Raw genomic sequence first — 8,235 nt, 5'->3', positions numbered from 1 at the left:
CAGGGTCAGAGAGAAGAGAGAGGGCACAGTACCATACAGATTATAATGAGCGGTGTTAGAAGTCTTTAAAGATTTTTGTGTAATTGAGGCAGCATATGGCAAGACACCTGCTTCAGAGAGATGGTGTTGTAACAGGCCTCTTATTATAAGATTTTATACACTTAACTATTTGATGAGAAATCAGTGTTAATTTAATCTGAATAAAAATGTTACTGTTAATCGTGTAAGCTGCTGAGTACAGAGTACCTGCTATTTAATTGGCTAATATATTTACGCAGGCCTTCAATGACTTCAATGACAGCAAATTATATAATTTTTTTACACTAGCACACACAACTGCATTGCGCATCACAATAAAATGATACTCTGACATCAGAGCCAAATTGTGTCATTGTCTTTGTACTTAATGGTAACGTTACCCCGAGCCACAGAATGTTGATGTCAGCGGCTTTTCTGAAAAGTACTCAAAACATAGTGTGTGGAGAGCAGAAGCTCAATCTAAAAACTTCATATTTAAACTCTTTAATATGTCAGTATTCGTGAATGAGCTCACATCGAATCACTGCTGACCGCAAATATGGAGGTCACGTTGAAAACAAAGCATTAACTGGGTAACTGCCAGTTTTGATCCCTCCAGTCGATGCACTCTCTCGTCATTATAAATTATAAAGTGTGTGGCTCAGATCCCAGAATACTCAACGTGGCAATTATAAAGCTGACTTATCTGACACTGAATTAATTAATGCTAACATACTGAGAAAAGAGGAGGCAGGACTTGAGAGGGAAGGCATGCAGTTGAACGTGACTTCTGACTTTTTGTTTCCTGCCTGACAACTGCAGAGCTTTTTGTGAGCTGCAGAGCTATACTGGAATCAATGGTGTAACTCACTGGGTTGAGCAGGTAACCCATATACCATCAGGCTGTTGCACCAAAGACAGTTACTGCAACTCTCTCTCCCCCAGCTTCCTTGTCTTCTCTCCACCCCCTGTCTCATTAAAGACTAAAAAGCCACAAAAGCAAGTAGAAAAAAACCCTTCATGAGTCTCCGCTGCACATGTTATGTTATATATGTAAGCAAAACTGGCAACTAAAGAGTGGTGTTACTGCTAATCTTAAAAAACCCTCGGCCACTTTTGCTTTTTCCTCTGACATTCAGAAATAGGCTGTGATGTTAAAAATGGACTGTAGAAATGTAATTTTCATTCTGACATGACAATATGAAACGTTACTTTAAAATGTTTGTTGACCAAAATCTAGGTCAAGCTTACACACTATGCTCAGAACGCTCAGAAGGTAGCAGATCTTGATAAAAATAGGAGCAAATCTCTCCAGAGGCCAAAATGCAAAAATGTTTTCCAAACTAATACTAAATGATGTGGGATTTAAATGATTAGCACCAACTAGAGTTCACAGAACAACAACAAAAGAACCATTTGTGTCCCCGTGGCTCCAGTTTATCATTTTCCTCAATATTCAAGAGTACAAACAAAGCAAACTCAGACCTACAGTAGGTGGGGTGGGGGTGATCAGGTTCATTATTTTTTCTGCTCCACAATTAATTACTCCAAAATCTGGTGAAAACATCTATGTGCCAACCTTTGTAATGGACAGGGAGACACAATGTAGTGAATGATGAGTAATACTTTCAGGAGAACAAACTTGCTTTCACAGAAACTGGCATGCTTCCACGCCTTGGGTAGTAAGGCGTGGTTTCTTGTTATAACTAGATCTTCACATTCTGAGAAATGAAGGGCAATTTGAAATTTGAAATTTCTCCTTGTGATTAGTCAGCATTGTATAAGCAGGATAATGCACAGTGTACAATGACTTTCTGAAACAACAGAGATGGAACTGAAAAAACACATTAAGACATTGATGTGTGACATACAGAGGGATCAGTTCTCATAAAACATTCAATGTAAATTAATAAAAATTGCAGTTAAGAAAAAAGAGAAAAACAAAAGAGCAGATGCACGAAAGTCCTTGTTTTCTGTGGAACAATGTCATTATGAATTTATAGCTTACATATTTTCAATTTTAAACCAGAGATCATTTATTTTGAATAAAACAGATTACTCTGATTGTTCAGATGTAATTATTTCTGGGTTAGGTGTTTAGCGCATGCAGTCCCGATCAAAAGTTTAAGACCACATGCCTTTAAAAGGCCAAATCTGTGCAAATATGTGGATTCATTGTCATTTTCTGTCTGGTAGTCACACTGTCATGACATTCTGATGGCAAAGCAAAAAAAAAAAAGTTCCCTTATTGAACGTGGTCAGGGTGTTGAACTGCATAACAGGGTCTCTCGCAACGCGCCATCGCTGCTGAGGTGGGATGCAGTAAGATATCCATCCATCCATCTTCATCCGCTTTATCCAAGGCCGGGTCGCGGGGGCAGCAGCCTAAGCAGAGAGGCCCAGACCTCCCTCTCCCCAGCCACCTCCTCCAGCTTATCCGGGGGAACACCAAGGCGTTCCCAGGCCAGCCGAGAGATAGAATCTCTCCAGTGTGTCCTGGGTTTGCCCCGGGGCCTCCTCCCGGTGGGACATGCCCGGAACACCTCACCCAGGAGGCGCCCAGGAGGCATCCTTGTCAGATGCCCGAACCACCTCAGCTGGCTCCTTTCGATGTGGAGCAGCCTATCTTTTTAAGGGAGAGGCCAGCCACCCTTCGGAAGAAGCTCATTTCTGCCGCTTGTATCGGCGATCTCGTTCTTTCGGTCACTACCCACAGCTCGTGGCCATAGGTGAGGGTAGGGACGTAGATCGACCGGTAAATTGAGAGCTTCGCTTTTACACTCAGCTCACTCTTGAAGAGGGAGCAGTAAGACAGTCATTTGGAATTTCTTAAATGATCCTGAGGGTCATGAAACAAAAGTCAAGTGGAAGACCCAAAAAAATTTCACCAGCACTGAGCCGGAGGATCCCATTGGCTGTCCGTCAAGACACTGGACGACCCTTGACCCAAATTATGATTGGGATCATGCTCTTTGTTAATTTTTTGACTATTTTTGTACAGGTAAATTTGTCCCTAAGGTGAGATTAGCAGTTCTACTGTGATATTCTAAGGTGTGTGGGGAGAGAACCCTGTTCCTTAAAAATTAATTGAAGGCGTTGCTGTTTTTGACAGTTTTAAGTTGCAGACAGTGTTGACAGCAGTGCACTGCTGCACAAGGAAACCACTTTTGAGAGGAGGGCAGCTGAATTTCAGTCATTCATGGGTTTTTTTTGCTCACTATAGGAGCAATCACTTGACTTTTGGATTCCACGTTTCACCATATGCCAACAGTACCTAGTTTGTAAGGACAACTGCAGCACGCAGTGAGAGTAAAAAGTGAAAGCATGGCTTAGAGCTGAAAATTGCTCATTAAGAAAAAAAATCTGTGTTCACCTGATTGTGTCAGCTGTGGTTTTGTGGAATTAGGTGCTCACCATTTCTTCTAATTGCTTTAAATCATTTGTCTGTGGAAGCTTTATGTGGAGGCTTTATGTCCTCCAGTCTCAATATGACCCAAGATAGACTCCAACCTGCCAAACCTGACAGACACTCAGTTAAGTGCATTGGTAGTGAGTAGTAGCACAGTTAACTTTGAACCTTTGTTAGCTTTTGTCGTTTCTGTATCACTGCATTACACTGCTTAGGTTCAACCCAGTCTAGCTTCACACACCTGACTTTGAAACTGTACAGTTGTTATTGTTATACAACATTAAATAACTAACTTTGTTAATAATTAATTACAAAATTAAATTACATTAATTACAAAAATAAACAATTAAATATCAAGTCATTTCATATTTTTTTTATTTTAGAAATGATGTATTTCTTTACTTAGTTCCAATTTTAATCCATTAATGACACTTAAATAATTATTTAATGTATTTATTTAATTCATTTTGGCACTCGCTATCCTCCATACTTCTTACCCAGAACCGTAATACAGCGAGAGAGCAGCAGAATACCTTTAGGGTTAATTCTAAGTTTTTAAGCTTATGAAGGTTCACCTGTTACCCAAAGTTACATCACCGTGGTAACTAATACTGGAGACCTCACATGCTCTGGAGCAGGTTATGTTAGAAGTAAGAGAAACGTGCAACACCACCCACTACTGACTGAAGAGTTCTATGATGTCACCATTTCCAGAAGATCGCTCACACCTCAGATCATATCTTGTTTTTAAAGAGTGTGTAAAACCTGCTGTCTTTCTGTCATGGTCGCTCAGTCCTCCTGTGCTGGCTCACCATTTTCTCTCTCTCTTTCTCCTCTCCTCTGTCTGTCTTTGTTTGGGAGTTAAATTCGTGCTTGTTTTTCAGAGCTGGGACACATCTTCGGTTCCTGCCCTTTGGCTCCACGCACCTGGAAGTAATGAGCTCACCTGCTCCTCATCGTCTCATTTCATGTGTGGTGGTTTGCCTTCAGTCTTTGCAGGATTGTTGAACTAACAAGAGTTAGTGAAGCTGGCTCCCTTGCTTGTTGTTTTTGCTATGTTTTTTCTCTGTGAAAGTTATTTACCTTGTTGTCTTCTGTCTGGAGACCGGAGAGCTGGGACTTGTGCTTGGTGACAGATATTCTGAGGAGAGAAGGAACTGTGGATTTGTCTGTTTGTCTGGAACCTCGGACTTCACTAACACAGACCTTTTGTCTGAACTATTGCCATTTGTCTGAACTATTGTGCTTGTGAATAAACTTTTAGTATAGAGTTCTGCATTTGAGTCCAATCCACTTAAGTGGTTATGACAGCGCCATGTGGTGCCTTTACAGGAAGGCAAGCAGAGATGATTCCTCCACCCCACCTCCACCCCAACAAAAACCATCTTCCTCCACGATTTACCAGTTTAACAAGATAAAAAAAAAGATCAGCTGACTGTCTGCGCTTTACATGGACATCCTCACATTTCTACAGTCCTTCCTTTGGCGGAAGAATTGTAAAATATTATTGCTGCTATAGTTAAAAATCTACAATATTACCAAAATTATGTTTTATTAGCTGTAAATGACAAGCAGTGGGACGTTTTTAAAACCATTCCTTTATGTAGATTATGAAGAAATGAGAAACCACAATGAAAACATCTTTAAATTGAAATGTAAACAAAATGCATTATGAAAAGTTAAAATGCAGAGAAATGTTCCCCATCAGTGTTAGATTAAATGATATTACTGCTGCATACATTTAAGGTTGAGCTCATATTAAATAATTTATATTCTGTTAAATGTCCAGCATCATATTCTTTGTAGTGGCTGTCCTACAGATCTGTGAAAAAACAGATGTTCATTAGCTCACAGGCCTACATCTAGAATTTCTTAAAGTCTTTTTAAATATATTAATAATGATAAAAACCAGCTGAATTAAAAGACTTGAGCAGTGGAGAATGAACTCAACCTGGGTGTCTATTGTCTTGTGTAGTCTGGGAGATGAGTGGATGATGGGGTGGGTGCAGTTTTCTCTGCGGTGGGGTCGGGTGGGCTGCCCCGGACTCTGTGGGGCTGGGCAGTGCTGCTGCTGTGTATGTGTATATGGGGGTTGGAATACATGTTTGTGTCTGTGTGCACCTGTTCGTCTGTGTCTATATGTCAGGTCGGGTCTTAGACTCCACCTCTCTGGGAACATCTCAGGCTCTCCGTGGTATGGAGGCCTATCTCCCCTCACCTCACTCCCTGCCGGTGGCTGATGCCCTCAGACGTCGGTGCGTTGGTGGTTCTTGGCGTCTGGGGCTGGGAGCTCATGTATGTACCGGCTCACTCCTGGTGGCCAAGCGCCTCAGGCCTCTGGGTTCTGGGCCTGGGGCTCGGTCCTCCCTGGCACAGCTGGCTACCGGCAGAGCCTGCGGGCACGTCACTGCAACCCCCTCTGGCCTCTGCTCTGTGGCTGCTGGGTGACCCCTTGTCTGGGGCTCTCCTCAGCTCTTCCCAGGAGGGTGGCACGGTTGCCCCTTTGGTAGTCCTCCTTGGGTCCTCGTACTCTGGGCCCTCTGGATGTCTGGAGCCTGGATCTCCTCCATACCTGCTTCATGCCCCGGGGGACGGGGCTATGGCTCCCCACACTCCCTAGCAGATAGTTGCATGGAGAAACCTTTTGAATACAAGCGTGCTGATCCACACAGGTGTACACACGGGTGTTCACAGACACAAACTACACCTTTCTTGTGTGCTACCTCAAAGTACATTGTGCGCTGCCGATCTTGCGTACTGCACAATAACATTTAATATTTAGCATCTACTGTTAGCTAGTTTATTGTGATGGTGTTGTATTTATTATGTTGCTTTTTTTTTTTTGTTTTCTCTTCTGTTTTTTTTTCTTCTCTCAACAGGTGATCCAGGTGTTTTTTTTTTCTTTTTTGTTTGTTTGTTTGCTTTTATTTTTTCTCTCTCCCCTCTATTTTGTCTTTCTCTCCCTCTTTTTCTTTCATTCTTTCTTTCTCCCTGTCCTATCCCCCAGTCATGTCTGTCCCGTCTGTAATAACTGAAAATAAAATAAAATAAATACATAAGGTCAATCAAATGGACCAATATGGCAAGGCCATGATGATCCACTTGGTAAAGTAAATCCGCTGGCATCTTTTTTGGCCTTCAGACAACAATTCTGATGGCTAAAGATCCAAACGGGACAGGCTTATAAAAAAAAAAGAAGACTTGAGCAGTGTGATATGGTTAACTGTCAATATCTACAGACATAATGAAAATATGAATGAAAAATGAAGGTGGAGTGTTGGCAAAACAGCTGGTTAGATGTATTATATTTAGACATTCTCATAGATGCTGATCTGAACGTGCTGCTGAGCCTGCATCTGCTCAGCTCGCCAGATTTATTAGACCAGACATGGTCAGAGCTGCTGCGCCCTCTCCATCGTGGTTGCAGTTTTCTATGCTGATGTACTAAAGAAGTTATTAACGTTTCCAAACTCCATCTTCTCTACGTCACATACGTTGGCCAGTGTGGTTATCAAGAAGCTAAATCATTGAAGCTCGTTTACTTGATAATGTTGGCTGTGATATTTACAAAGGATACAACATTAAATCCTTGCACTTGTTGATCTTGCATGCAATTTGCAAGTCAACCTACGTAATCAGTTTGAATTCATTTTTAAAAAAAGTTGCCTTTAACCTGGTCTCAGTCTGTATAACAGTCTAAATAAACCCATCTTTCGCACGTCCATTCAACCACTCTGCTGTTTGGGCTGCAGTGACTGTTTTCCTCCATAGTGTATATAACATGTGTTTAACCTCTTAGCATTTTATAATAGCCAAGATCTCTTTATTTTTTACAAACAAGCCACTTCACTGTGAGTAGTCAACATTTGTGATTGCTCACATGCTGCAAGCATAACCCTGTGTTGACTTTACTTTAACTCCATAGTATTATTTTATTTTAATGTTTTAGTGTCAAATGTTACTCATTTAGACATTACAAGGGGAAGGCAAACAGTTTTTGATAGAGAAATGTGTCAGCTGTGGGATAATAGAATAATAATAATAATATAATTTATAAATAAACACATGATCTGCTTGGAGGAAGTTTAATCAAATTCTTGAAAAATGAGTCGATGGAGAACTTGGTGATGAAGTGCTGGATCAAACAAATATATTTAAAGGTCTGCAAAGAATTTATCATATGTGGCAAATACACCACCTTGATAAAAATCCATTAAAGCTGAAACAAAGTTCTGATTTTCACATCTCAAAAAAGATCCTTACAACATCTTACAACAAGTATCATCTCCCAATAAAGACCCAGATACATCATCTCCAATCTACCACAAATGCTGTGGTGGGAAGCATGTTGTAGTGAGTGGCAACACTACACAACATGCTACATGAAATGACAAGACACTGGTGGGTAGCAGTTTTTTTTTTTTAAAACACACTTACAGTAACATGTCAGAGTTCCAGAAAGCTGTGTGCTGCTTTAATGTCTGAACACCGTGAAGATGAGCTGGCACAACGACTGAGCGTGAGCACACAGAACAAGGATGAAAGCATATGTATCTGTGGTTGCCCCACTCAGCACAGAAAACCTCCACAACACCTCACTCATGTTGTTGGGTGGAGATGAAACAACATCCAGCCTGCATAATAGAGTCCAAATGACATTCTGTCCAAGAAGTCGTCCCATCATACCTGAGAGGAATCACCCCCACTGGCTGATGAACAAAGACAAACTCAGTTAACACATCAACCCACAAACAGTGACCGGCACTCTGTGATAAACATTAATATCCAGTTCCTTTGAACAGAGTCCA

Source organism: Neolamprologus multifasciatus, chromosome 20 (assembly GCF_963576455.1).
Source record: "Neolamprologus multifasciatus chromosome 20, fNeoMul1.2, whole genome shotgun sequence".
In the NCBI taxonomy this organism is placed as follows: Eukaryota; Metazoa; Chordata; class Actinopteri; order Cichliformes; family Cichlidae; genus Neolamprologus; species Neolamprologus multifasciatus.
The sequence above is the reverse complement of the archived record's forward strand: the minus strand, read 5'-3'. Positions refer to the sequence as shown.